At 44.6% G+C, this 13076-nt stretch overlaps 1 pseudogene; it reads right to left on the bottom strand.

The window, feature by feature from the left end:
- The window catches only part of LOC139383590 (ATP-dependent RNA helicase TDRD9-like), a 30142-nt pseudogene that overhangs the window by 11078 nt on the left and 5988 nt on the right, over positions 1-13076 (bottom strand).

The raw sequence follows: 13076 nt of genomic DNA, 5'->3' as shown, positions 1-13076 counted from the left end.
GTCAAGGTTTCATCTATTAGTTTGTTACCGGGATCCATCAAAGGCTATGGACTTGACCTGGCCACACTGGCGGAACAGGGACTGCAGCTGCTTATAGTACAGGAAACTATAGGGGGGCAGGTTCCTCACCTGAGACCAAACAGTCAAAGAGCCGGTCAGTGGGCTAGCATTCACAAGATACAACACGGTTCATGTATAGGAATCTGATGAATCGGGGGTAAAGGCATCATACTAGCACTGTTGTTTTGGGATCATGGCCGGACAGGTCTTTGGAGGCCAGCTCTTCATCCATTTCCCCTTGGGCAAAGTAGTTGGGGTAGTAGGCACCAGCGATAACCACCTGAGAAAAAGAAAGATGAGATTCTATCAAATAGACAAGGCCAGAGTGATAGTCTGTGTAGAAGGGCTAGGTACACAAGGTGAAATTAGTGTCATAACAATACTTAAAGTAGTTGATAAAGCAGGTTCAAATCAGTAAGGTTGGTCTGAATGGAGAGCTCACTATTTCATTCAGTAAGCACAATATAATTGACATTGCTTCCTCTATGGGCACAGCAAGAATTTACATCTGATGTTTACAATGTTCTCATGTCGCTTTTCCTCCTTTACTATTAATTAGCCACGTGCAGAACATCAGTCACCTATTACCCTATGGCCAATAAGCACTGCTGAATAATGCAATTTTACCACACTTGCTAATTAATCAATGGGCAATCATCAATCAATACCTGTGCAATCATCAATCTGCTCTCTTCTCACCAATATTGTGATGTATTTCAATGAAGGCTTACTCTATTCAGTTAAGCCTTCCCTCAATTGAATAGAGATAAGTTGGAAGTAAGGTGTAGAGCTCCAGAATGCTTGCACGTGCCTCGGTCTCACCTGCAAGATGAATCTCTGCTTGTGGAGGCTGGAGTAGTCCATGGGCAATGGGTTCTCAATCACATGCATGTTGAACTGGGACGTCCTCTTCTTCAGGTCCTCATAGAGCTCGGCCACCTGGGGGGTCACAGAGTCGGGGTCAGGTGGTCAGAAATTAGGGACAACTGGTGTGTGTTTCGTGAGATGCTCGTCTCTATACCTCTCTGATCCTCTTGATCTGGATGCAGTTCTCCTTGCCCCACTCCAGCTCATCCTGGGAGGAAGAACACACACACACACACACCTTGTCTGATGTCTTTAGGCACCTCCTTTATTACATACGCTTCTATGTATTATCCATGTTGGAAGTTAATTTATGTAACATAACGATCTAAATGCTCTCACTTTTGGGTGCCTCAACTGTCCCTTGTTTCTGGACGTGTGCCAAGCCTTGAATGCGTTGACAAAAGCAATGGAATCACTCGGCACACCGTGTGCAAAGGACAGCTTGCGCCTAAATATTCAAACATTTAAGAGAAGACAGGGACAAGTGTTATAGCTAGCACTGTGATGGTAATTTAATAACTGACTTATGGATGAAGACTCATGAAAATAAAATAATGTTCAAAACCTTCTAAATAGGACTACATTCATTATTTTTACTAACTGTATTTTCATGTAAACTTGACCTAATAGGGGAGTGTTAAATAATGATAAGCAGTTGTTTTGCTATATTAGTCTATTCAACTTTTCTACATCTCCTTGTCTTTCCAACTGTCCTTCGATGCTGGAGCAGCTAATCCGGCTAGATGTGTGGGGGTGTAGAGAGCTATAGGCTATGGCACTTCAGTAAAAAAATATATATATAACAAAAATTTGATGTGTCAAACGTTTACATTGCTTGTAAGTAAAATAAATACATTGGTATTAAAAAAAAAAAAAGTTGGATGTGTCTGAGGCCTATAGCCTAACGCGCTAATGATGTGTCAAATGGACAATGTCCCAATCCTCTCCAACCTGGCATGGTATAAATTGATCCGGAATCTTCTCTTTATTTATAGACTAATCAACGCTGATCAGGCCCAGTCCTGGACGATATGCCACCGTAGGCGAGACAAAGAAAAATGAATTATGCCCTCCTACCCCCGCAAATTAGAGTAGCAGCCTAGGCTATATAGCATCAGCCTACAATGCACTTTTACGAATGCCCATGTGGTAGCCTACCATATGTAAAACAGGCAATTTACCGTTAAACCCTGTCATTTGGTTACATTAATTTCTGTTAATGCATGCATTACTTAGTAATTGACCATTCTCGGCGTGGAAATGCTGTTTGTAGAGTTCACAACCTGCTACACTTATAGTTTATTTCATCCCATCATTTACACGCTCCATGTGAGCATGTGTCTGGTTTCCCTGTCCTGTTAATGTTTATGGTGCACGACTGAGCACGAATAGGTACCTGGCCTGCTTCTCGTAAATGTATGAAAGTGCCCAGCTGAGCTTGTCATTTTTTCTTCACCTCACACAGTAAGTCAAATTATAATAGTAATTATAATAGTTTTTGAAAAATATTTTTCAACTCGACAATCAGCATTGCTGATAAATAGGCTATGGACATGCGGTGTGTGTATTTGTTTTCATATTCATACTATAGCATAGCTGTCCCTTTCATATTTCCATTTCAGTTCCTTATAGCCCAAGGTAGGCCTAGGTTTTTTAATACATTTTAAGGAAACTATATATATTTGCTTGTGTCTGACATATGCTGGTGGCTTTGATTTGACGGGTGCTTTTACAAGGGTGGGCGAGTTTGCTGATTCTCTCTATAGTCCTATTATGTCCATTCACCAAGTTTCCTAAAGTAACCTGTATGGACTCCATCTCTTGTAAAAGGACTATTTTCAGTAGCTTTTGCTACAGTACATTATTTCTCATTATGGCATCCTCTCTTTGAATAACATATGCCAATGTCGTCGAATGACTGCAGCAGCGTGGATTGTGACTTCATGCAAATATTTCGGGAAAAGTGGCCTTCGTTTTAATGGTTTTGTACGTCGAAAGAGGATATGTATTTTATTTATTTATATGCAGAAAAAGCCGACAAGAAAAAGGTAGGCATGTAGCTTTATTTTGATTCCGTTAATTCTGTGTCAATACGAAAATGCTACAGATTCTCTCCAGCCTGGCATTTCTTAATTGATATTTAATGACTTGGGGGAAAAAAAATGAAATGCCATGGTAATAACGAAGTGTAATGGCTTGTTTAAAATAGGTTTTATTAAGAAGCATTTGCATGTAAACAAGCAAACAGAACTGTAACCTACCCTTTTCTGACCCTCCCTAATGGTTGTTGGTGACTGTACATTGGCCTACGCAAAACACGACAGTCCTGAGCCATGGTATATTGGCCATATATCACAAACCTGAGGTGCCTTATTGCTGTTATAAAACAGGTTATCAACATCTGATATACAATGGCTGTCAGGGCTCAAACCACCCAGTTTATAAGTGCAATTATATATTTTTTGCTGAATGAGAGAAAATGCATACATTTTAATGTGCCGACTCACCTGTAGCCTGCCAGCTGTTGTAGGGAGGGCATGGCAAAGAAGCTCTTCAGAGACAGGGAGGCAGCTGAGAGAGAGACACACACACACACACGTCGTTGTTGACCAAACACACAAAGCAAAAACCCAAACCCCACTGACCTATGATGAGGCACTCCTCCAGACAGCCAAAGACGTGTCCGAGTACGATCATCTTCCCCAGGTGCAGGTCCACAGGCAGGTTAGCCAGCATCCGACCCAGGAACGTCAGCTCTCCATCAAAACGCTTCTGGCCCTGCCCATTGTTCCCCAGGGACAGTGCGCCCATCTACACCACAAACACGTCATGACGATTCTCTTTCCTTCAAATGATAACTGACTGCAAGAATGCTTAGTGTCACACATTACACACTGATTCACAGTCAAAATGTCTCTATCCATCAATCCTTCCAGCCAAAGAGACCTGACTGTCCGCACGGCAAGCGGTACCGATGCACCATGTCTACAACTAACAGGGCCCTGAACAGCTTCCACCCCCAAGCCATAAAGACTGCTAAATACAGTGGACAAAAATATAAAAATGCAGCATGCAACAATTTCAACCATTTTACTGAGTTACTGTTCATATAAGTAAATTAGTCAACTGAAAAAAAAATTATTAGGCCAGAATCTATGGGTTTCACATGACTGGGGAGCCAGGCCCAGCCAATCAGAATGAGTTTATCCCCACAAAAAGGTCCTGGGCTGGCGTGTTTACATGTGGTCTGTGGTTGTGATGCCGGTTGGATATACTGCTAAAATCTCTAAAACAACGGAGGCAGCTTATGTTAGAGAAATGAACATTCAATTCTCTGGCAACAGCTCTGGTGGACATTCCTGAAAGTCAGCATGTCAATTGCACACCCCTTCAAAACATCTGTGGCAATGTGTTGTGTGACAGAACTGCACATGTAATGATCATGCTGTTTAATCATGTTTTTGATATGCCACACTTGTCAGGTGGATGGTTTATCTTGGCAAAGAAGAAATTATCACCAACAGGGATGCAAACAAAATAAGCTTTTTGTGCATACTATACGGAGCATTACTGGAATCTTTTAAATTTAGCTCATGAAACATGGGAACAACACTTTACATGTTGGATTCCTATTTTTGTTCAGTTTACAGCGCATTAGGAAAGTATTCAGGCCCCTCGTCTTTTTCCATGTTGTTGTGTGACAGGCTTATTCTAAAATTGATTAAATGTTAGTTTTCCTCATCAATCTACACACAATACACCATAATGACACAAAAAAAAAATTTGTTTGCAAATTTGTAAAAAAATAAATAATTTAATATTACATTTACATAAGCATTCAGACCATTTACTCAGTACTTTGTTGGAGCTCCTTCGGCAGCGATTACAGCCTCGAGTCTTATTTTTATTTGACCCCTTTTTCGTGGTATCCAATTGGTAGTTTACGGTCTTGTCCCATCGCTACAACTCCCGTACGGACTCGGGAGAGGCGAAGGTAGAGAGATGTGCGTGCTCCGAAACACAACCCAGTCAAGCCGCGCTGCTTCTTGACACAATGCCCGCTTAATCCGGAAGCTAGCCGCACCAATGTGTCGGAGGAAACACTGTACACCTGGCGAGCATGTCAGCCTGCATTGCGCCCGGTCCCCCACAGGAGTCACTAGTGCGCGAATTGACAAGGACATCCCTGCTGGCCAATCCCTCCCCTAACCTGGATGACGCTGGGCCAATTGTGCGCCGCCCCTTGGGTTTCCCGGCCTCGACAGAGTCCGGACTCGAACCAGGATCTCTGGTGGCACAGCTAGCACTGCGACACAATCCTTTCTCTGAGCTCTACAGACAATTCCTTCGACCTCATGGCTTGGTTTTTTCTCTGGCATGCATTGTCAACTGTAGGACCCTGAATTTACCACATGGGGACTCCAATCAAGTTGTAGAAACATCTCAAGGATGATCAATGGAAACCGGATGCACCGGAGCTCAATTTCAAGTCTCATAGCAAAAGGGTCTGAATACCTTTTATTTACAAAAGTATGTTTTTTATTTTTAATAAATTAGCAAAAAAAAAATTCTACAAGCTGTTTCCACTTTGTCATTATAGGGTATTGTGTGTAGATTACTGAGGATATGTTTTTATTTTATCCATTTTAGAATAAGGCTGTAATGTACCAAATGTAGAAAAAGTCAAGGGGTCAGTCCGGGCGGCTATCTGCATGAACCTTTTTGTGTCAACTCTTGACTCATCACATTCGCTGCTGCTACCGTTTATTATCTACCTGTAGCCTAGTTACTTTATCCCTACCTATATGTACATATCTACCTCATACCCCTGCACATCTATTCAGTACTGGTACCCCATGTATATAGCCAAGTTATCATTGCTCATTGTGTATTTCTTCCTTGTGTTAATATTTTTCTATTATTTGTTGGGAAGGGCCCATAAATAAGCATTTCACTGTTAGTCTACACCTGTTGTTTAGGAAACATGTGACAAATATGTTATTTGAAGAGCCCATCCACAGCACGCACACCCCCCCCAAAATCACACCTGACAACCACACTCACAAACACCACTGACAGAGCTAATGCTAGCTGACGCAGAGGTCCTGATACAGCAGAACCAACGTTAGGAAATCATTGCAACATCACAAACACACAGTGACAGAACTGGGCTTTCAGCACCGCTGTATCTATACTGAACAAAAATATAGAAACGCAACATGCAAAGTGTTGGTCCTATGTTCTCAAATTTGTTTACATCCCTATGTGAGTATTTCTCCTTTGCCAAGATGATCCATCTGACAGGTGTGGCATATCAAGAATCTGATCAAACAGAATGATCATTACACAGGTGCACCTTGTGCTGGGGACAAAAGGCCACTAAAATGTGCAGTTACACAACACAATGCAACAGATGTCTCAAGTTGAGGGGGCGTGCAATTGGCATGCTGACTGCAGGAATGACCACCATTGCAGTTATGTTCATTTCTCTACCCTAAGCCGCCTCGAACGCCATTTTAAAGAATTTGGCAGTACGTCCAACCCGGCTTCACAAACACAGACCATGTGTAATCACGCTAGCCCAGGACCTCCACCTGTAGGATCTGTCTGAGACCAGCCACCTGGACAGCTGATGAAACTGTGGGTTTGCACAATCCGAAGAATTTCTGCACAAACTGTCAGAAACAGTCTCAGGGAAGCTAATCTGCGTGCTTGTTGTTTTGACCTGACTGCAGTTCGGTGTTGTAACTGACTTCAGTGGGAAAATGCTCACCGTCGATGGCCTGGAGAAGTGTGCTCTTCATGGATGAATCCAGGTTTCAACTATACCGGGCAGATGGCAGACAACGTGTATTGCTTTGTGTGGGCAAGCAGTTGACTGCCGTCAACGTTGTGAACAGAGTGCCCCATGGTGGTGGTGTAGCTTACCACCATGGGGCACCATTACGGTAAGCCACAGACAACAAACAATTGCATTTATCGCAGAGACACCGTGACAAGATCATGGGGCCTATTGCCGAGTCATTCATCCGCCGCCATCACCTCATGTTTCAGCATGATAATGCACGGTCCCATGTCGCAAGGATCTGTACACAATTCCAGGAAGCTGAAAATGTTCCAGTTTTTCCATGGCCTGCATACATTTGTGGGATGCTCAATGATCGATGTGTACGACAGCATGTTCCAGTTCCTGCCAATATCCAGTAACTTCGCACAGCCATTGAAGAGGAGTGAGAACATTCCACAGGCCACAATCAACAGCCTGATCAACTTTGCGAAGGAGATGTGTCGTGCTGCATGAGGCAAATGGTGGCCACGCCAGATACTGACTGGTTTTCTGATCCAGGCCCCTACCTTTTTTAAGAGATATGTGACCAACAGATGCATCTCTCTATTCCCAGTCATGTGACATCCATAGATTAGGATCTAATGAATGTATTTAAATTGACTGATTTCCTTATGTGAACTGTAACTCAGTAAAATCTCAGAAATTGTTGCACGTTGTATATTTTAGTTTTTTTGAAATCTCTCCATAAGTACAGGAATCCAATTCCATCAATGTCTGTTTGGAATAAGGATGTCAGCAGGTCCACAGTGAGGTACCTCTTTGAGCTGAAGCACAGTCCTCTCGATGTCGTTGAGGTTGGGGGGTGAGAGGGCAGTGGAGAGGAGGGAGCGGGGGTCCCCCATGTCCAGTAGCTTCACCTTGAGCATGATGTTGGCCAGGGGGGCACGCTGGGAAAAGTACAAAAATATCCTAGTTACTGTCAGAATAAACTAGCAGCTTTATAGGTCTAGTTGAGTAGCCTGCCTAGTCTTTCAGTAATCACAACCGGTGCATAAGTCAATCAACAAATGAATCCATCAACTTCGCAGTTGTTAATCATCATACTATCAATTATAGTTATGAGCTTGGTTCTTTGCCATCAGGGCTGACCTAATGTATGACTCTTACCACCAACTCCTTGGTCACCAGCCGGTAACAGTAGCCCTTAGACACTCGCCCAGCCCTGCCTGAGAGGGAGAGAGGATTCACAAATCCTCATTGGGAATTTTATTATTGAATTGGAATATCAATTGCTCTCTTGAAATGGAATTGCCTCCCTGATGGCCAGTCTGAGGTGGAACTGCATAGTACTGTACCTCTGCGCTGGTTGCAGTTGGTCTTGGAGGCCCAGGTGAGGCGGAGGGACTGGTAACTGGTCTCTTTGTCACAGACCATGTGACGCGCCAGACAGAAATCAATCACTGTCAACAGGAATACATCAAATTCAGACACGGAGTGAATACAGTATGCAGTACATATAGCAAGGAATGTCTGTAAACATTATGAAAAAGGCCCCCCTGAGTGGCACAGTGGTCTAAGGCACTGCATAGCTGTGCCACCAGAGAACCTGGTTCGAGTCCAGGCTCGGTCAAAGCCGGCCGCGACCAGGAAACCAATGGGGCGGCGCACAATTGGCCCAGCGCTGTCCGGGTTAGGGGAGGGTTTGGCTGGCAGGGATGTTCCTGTCCCATTGCGCACTAGCAACTCCTGTGGCGGGCCGGGTACAATGCACGCTGACATGTTGGCCAGGTGTACTGTGTTTCCCCCGACACATGCGGCTGGCTTCCGGGTTAAGCAGGCGTTGTCAAGAAGCAGTGCGGCTTGGCTGGGTTGTTTCAAAGCACGCACGGCTCTCAACCTTCGTCGGTACGGGAGTTGCAGCGATGGGACAGGACTGTAACTACCAATTGGATACCACGAAATTGGGGAGGAAAAAGGGGTATATATTTTTTTTTATAATAATATAAACTCAGCAAAAAGAGAAACATCCCCTTTTCAGGATCCTGTCTTTCAAAGATAATTCGTAAAAATCAAAATAACTTCACAGATCTTCATTGTAAAGGGTTTAAATACTGTTTCCCATGCTTGTTCAATGAACCATAAACAATTAATGAACATGCACCTGTGGAACGGTCGTTAAGACACTAACATCTTACAAACGGTAGGCAATTAAGGTCAAAGTTATGAAAACTTAGGACACCTAGAGGCCTTTCTACTGACTCTGAAAAACAAAACGAAAGATGCCCAGGGTCCCTGCTCATCTGCATGAACGTGCCTTAGGCATGCGGCAAGGAGGCATGAGGACTGCCATGTCCGTACTGTGAGATGCCTAAGATGGCACTACAGGGAGACAGGATGGACAGCTGATCATCCTCGCTGTGGCAGACCACGTGTAACAACACCTGCACAGGATCGGTACATCCGAACATCACAACTGCAGGACAGGTACAAGATGGCAACAACAACTGCTCCTCACTGACGATTCGCGGTTTTGTCTCACCAGGGGTGATGGTCGGATTCGCGTTTATCGTCAAAGGAATGAGCGTTACACCGAGGCCTGTACTCTGGAGCGGGATCGATTTGGAGGTGGAGGGTCCGTCATGGTTTGGGGCGGTGTCACAGCATCATCGGACTGAGCTTATTGTCATTGGAGGCAATCTCAACGTTGTGCGTTACAGGGAAGACATCCTCCTCCCTCATGTGGTACCCTTTTCCTGCAGGCTCATCCTGACATGACCCTCCAGCATGAAAATGCCACCAGCCATACTGCTCGTTCTGTGCGTGATTTCCTGCAAGACAGGAATGTCAATGTTCTGCCATCGCCAGTGAAGAGCCCGGATCTCAATCCATATTGAGCATGTCTGAGACCTGTTGGATTGGAGGGTGAGGGCTTGAGCCATTCCCCACAGAAATGTCTGGGAACTTGCAGGTGCCTTGGTTGAAGAGTGGGGTAACATCTCACAGCAAGAACTGGCAAAGCTGGTGCAGTCCATGAGGAGGACATGCACTACAGTACTTAATGCAGCTGGTGGCAACACCAGATACTGACTTACTTTTGACTCCCCCTTTGTCAGGGACACATTACTCCATTTCTGTTAGTCACATGTCTATGGAACTTGTTCAGTTTATGTCTCAGTTGTTGAATCTTGTGTAAATATTTGTATGAACATAACATGTTAAGTTCGCTGAAAATAAACCCAGTTGACAGTGAGAGGACGTTTCTTTGTTGAGTTTATATAGTTTATATATAAACATTATGAAAAATAAAACACCCACCATATTTGACATCTGGGACTGTAACAGAGCTCTCTGCAATGTTGGTGGAGAGGATGATCTGTGGAGACAGACAGAACATTAAAAACAGAGCTACGTTCTAGAAGTCCTATTCAGTAGAGTGGTGTGATAGTTACCTTCCTGTACCCTGGGACAGGCACCAGAAACACCCCGTTCTGCTCCTCCAGAGTGACAGAGGAGTGGAGAGGGTACACCTGCAGTCTGAAACATACACCATAACAACACCATAACAGCACCATCAAGTTTCTAGTAAGTACCGGACACACACACAACCTACCATAGTCATGCCCCAGAGACGTAACCAATGAACGTCAGACACACAACACCCACCTCTTGCGCACCAGCTTAGACAAGGCCTCTTGCATGTAGTGGATCTCACCCAGACCAGGAAGGAACACCAGCACACTGCCCCGGTCTGGCAGAGACAGGCGTCCCTCCCGCTCAGTGCTGCTGTTGAGATACACACAATGGGATAATTATAGGACAACTATAGGACATCTAAAAATCAACAGTAACTAATAAATAGTGAACAAATTCTTAATGTATCAAGCAAGCTAAGATGAAGAGTACTGCTGCTTGAACCCTAACCTCTGATCTTTGGCCTCCAGCTCATCAAAGCTCTGGATAAGGCTGACAGCCACGTTGTACATCTCCACAGTGATGTAAGGTTCATCTAGATGGTGGGTATCCACCTGATAGATAATACACAGACAGTGTTAGGTTAGTCTAAACTGTGAGTACCAGCTACATCCATAGACGAGGCTTGATGCTTCCCCGCCCACCCTGTGAGGAATCAGGCTGCAGAGGTCATCCAGGTAGAACTCCTCAACGGCGTAGGGAGCCCCCTCCACCTCAAACACATAGGCTGGGTTCATCTGGCTGCGGATAGGCGTGCCAAAGTACTCTGCAAACTCCCTGCAGTTGATGGTGGCTGACATGAGGATGACCTGCATAAAGAGGGAAGGGAGGCGTTGTGTGTCTGTTTAGTCAGTACGGTTTAGGATCACATGGTGGTGAGTGCTGAGAAGCGTGGGCTCACCTTGATGTAACGAGAGTTGGAATGGAGGAGCTTCCTCACAACCAACAGGAGAAAGTCCAACTCCTCCGTCCGCTCATGTACCTGAAATACACAGAATCACCCTGCTTACCTACTGGCTCATCCACTGCCAAGGCAAGACATTACTCACCATCAGCTAGTTTTATGTTACTGGGTACTAAGATACGCTGGACACCAGATAGGACAACATTATTAGCGGTCAAGTCATCTGTAGACGACTTTGAAATTACGGCCAGTCTGTCTCAACAGGAAAGTGAGTCTTGTTTACCTCATCTATGAAGATGTGGGAGTACCAGTTTCTGCAGCAGCACCCCAGTGGTCATGTAGATGAGTCTGGTGTGTTCAGTGGCCATCTTCTCTAGGCCCACCTGAAACAAACCAACAAACATAATGGCTAAGTGGCAAGTGTACATTCACACACAAGCACATAAACACATCCATGTAAGTCAAGAGGAAAGGTGAAGCCTAAAGGCAGACGTGAGGATGCTACATCTGTCGCTTCCATCTGTGACATCAAACAATCATTACCCAGAGCACTGTCTCACCACACAACGTGACTCTCTATCAGACAAATGACCTGTCCTAACAACCACGTCCCCCCCCCCCCCCCCAGGGAAGATGCCCTCATGTTCTGCTACTCAACTCAAAGTACAAATTCCCTTACGGCTTGACTTTCATAAAACTCTCAGAGAAACTAAAGATCGAGAGAGAAGGCACAGAAAATATCCACTACAATCCCCCTAGGACAGACAGAGCCAAAGCTAAGAGAACTGGATAAAAGCAGCCCTCCTTGTTAGTACTGACAGGGGAAGGTCACTGTGAAAGTGGAAACTCTCCATACATCCTCAAGGCCTGGAACCCATCAGTTTCTCCAGCTCTCCACTGGAACCATTACACTGGTAGGAACCTATCAATTGAATAATAATCATTATATGGTAGTACATGAATGGTATAAATAACAATTTATAGCTCCCACAAGGTGCAGAGTATGAGTACTTGGCTACCATTATCTTCTAGTGTCTCCTACAGCTCTGCTTCACCCCTTCATCTTTCATTAGTTCACACTCTCCACTATACTGTGACCTCCCATCTATATTTATTCTGACAAGCTTTCAAGCCCTTAGGTGTTCATCAGGTCAGCCCATCACTGTATCACTCCTCAATCACTGTCTTGCTAGCAGTGACATCACCCCTGCTGCAGTCCACAGCAGAGCAGACAGAGGCGAGGAGCAGGGAGTTATAATTAGACTGTCTCTTGTTTCAGAGCTGGACACAAAGCAACCAGACAGCCTGGAAACAGTCCAGCATGGAATCCTGTCCACCCCACTCCTCTCTCTGTGAGAGAAACGTCAAGTGGGCTTTTTGTACAGCGCTTCATCGAGAGATAATAGTATCGCTAGAGGTGCTAAACTCAGTCCACTGCCCCTTGTTATGCAACCTGAACTCTGAATTCTTGTTTCTTGCATCGTTTTCTCTCTTCTTTCCACCAAGGGATGTGTATGGTGTGCATGGTAATGTGTTTTTTGGGGTATAGATATCAAAATTGTATAATTAACAAGGTATGAGTGAGTGTGGTGTGAATTCTTCACTAACCTGGTATCCCACCAGACTACCCAGGGTGCACTTGCGCTCTCTGGCAACCCATCGGGCAATGCTGCTGGCGCCTATTTTGCAAGGCTGGGTAACCGCGAGGTTACAGGGGGCATTCTTCTTGCTGTAGTAGTCCAGGATGAACTGAGGCAGCTGGGTAGTCTTCCCACTGCCTGTGGCTCCACAAATGATCACCACCGAGTTGTTCTCAATCAGAGAGATGAGCTAGAAATACACAAACACATATCAAACACAACAGAGGAGAGAACATTATATTTGCCATTTTAAAGCTGAAAATCAAAATATGATTCAACAACCTAAATTACAGTTTATAATAAAGTATTCTAATCTGTTGTTTATGTTCAGCCACAAAAACATCCA

The sequence above is a fragment of the Oncorhynchus clarkii genome, chromosome 25 (genome assembly GCF_045791955.1).
Source record: "Oncorhynchus clarkii lewisi isolate Uvic-CL-2024 chromosome 25, UVic_Ocla_1.0, whole genome shotgun sequence".
Taxonomy (NCBI): Eukaryota; Metazoa; Chordata; class Actinopteri; order Salmoniformes; family Salmonidae; genus Oncorhynchus; species Oncorhynchus clarkii.
This window is presented reverse-complemented; position numbering and strand designations above follow the sequence as displayed.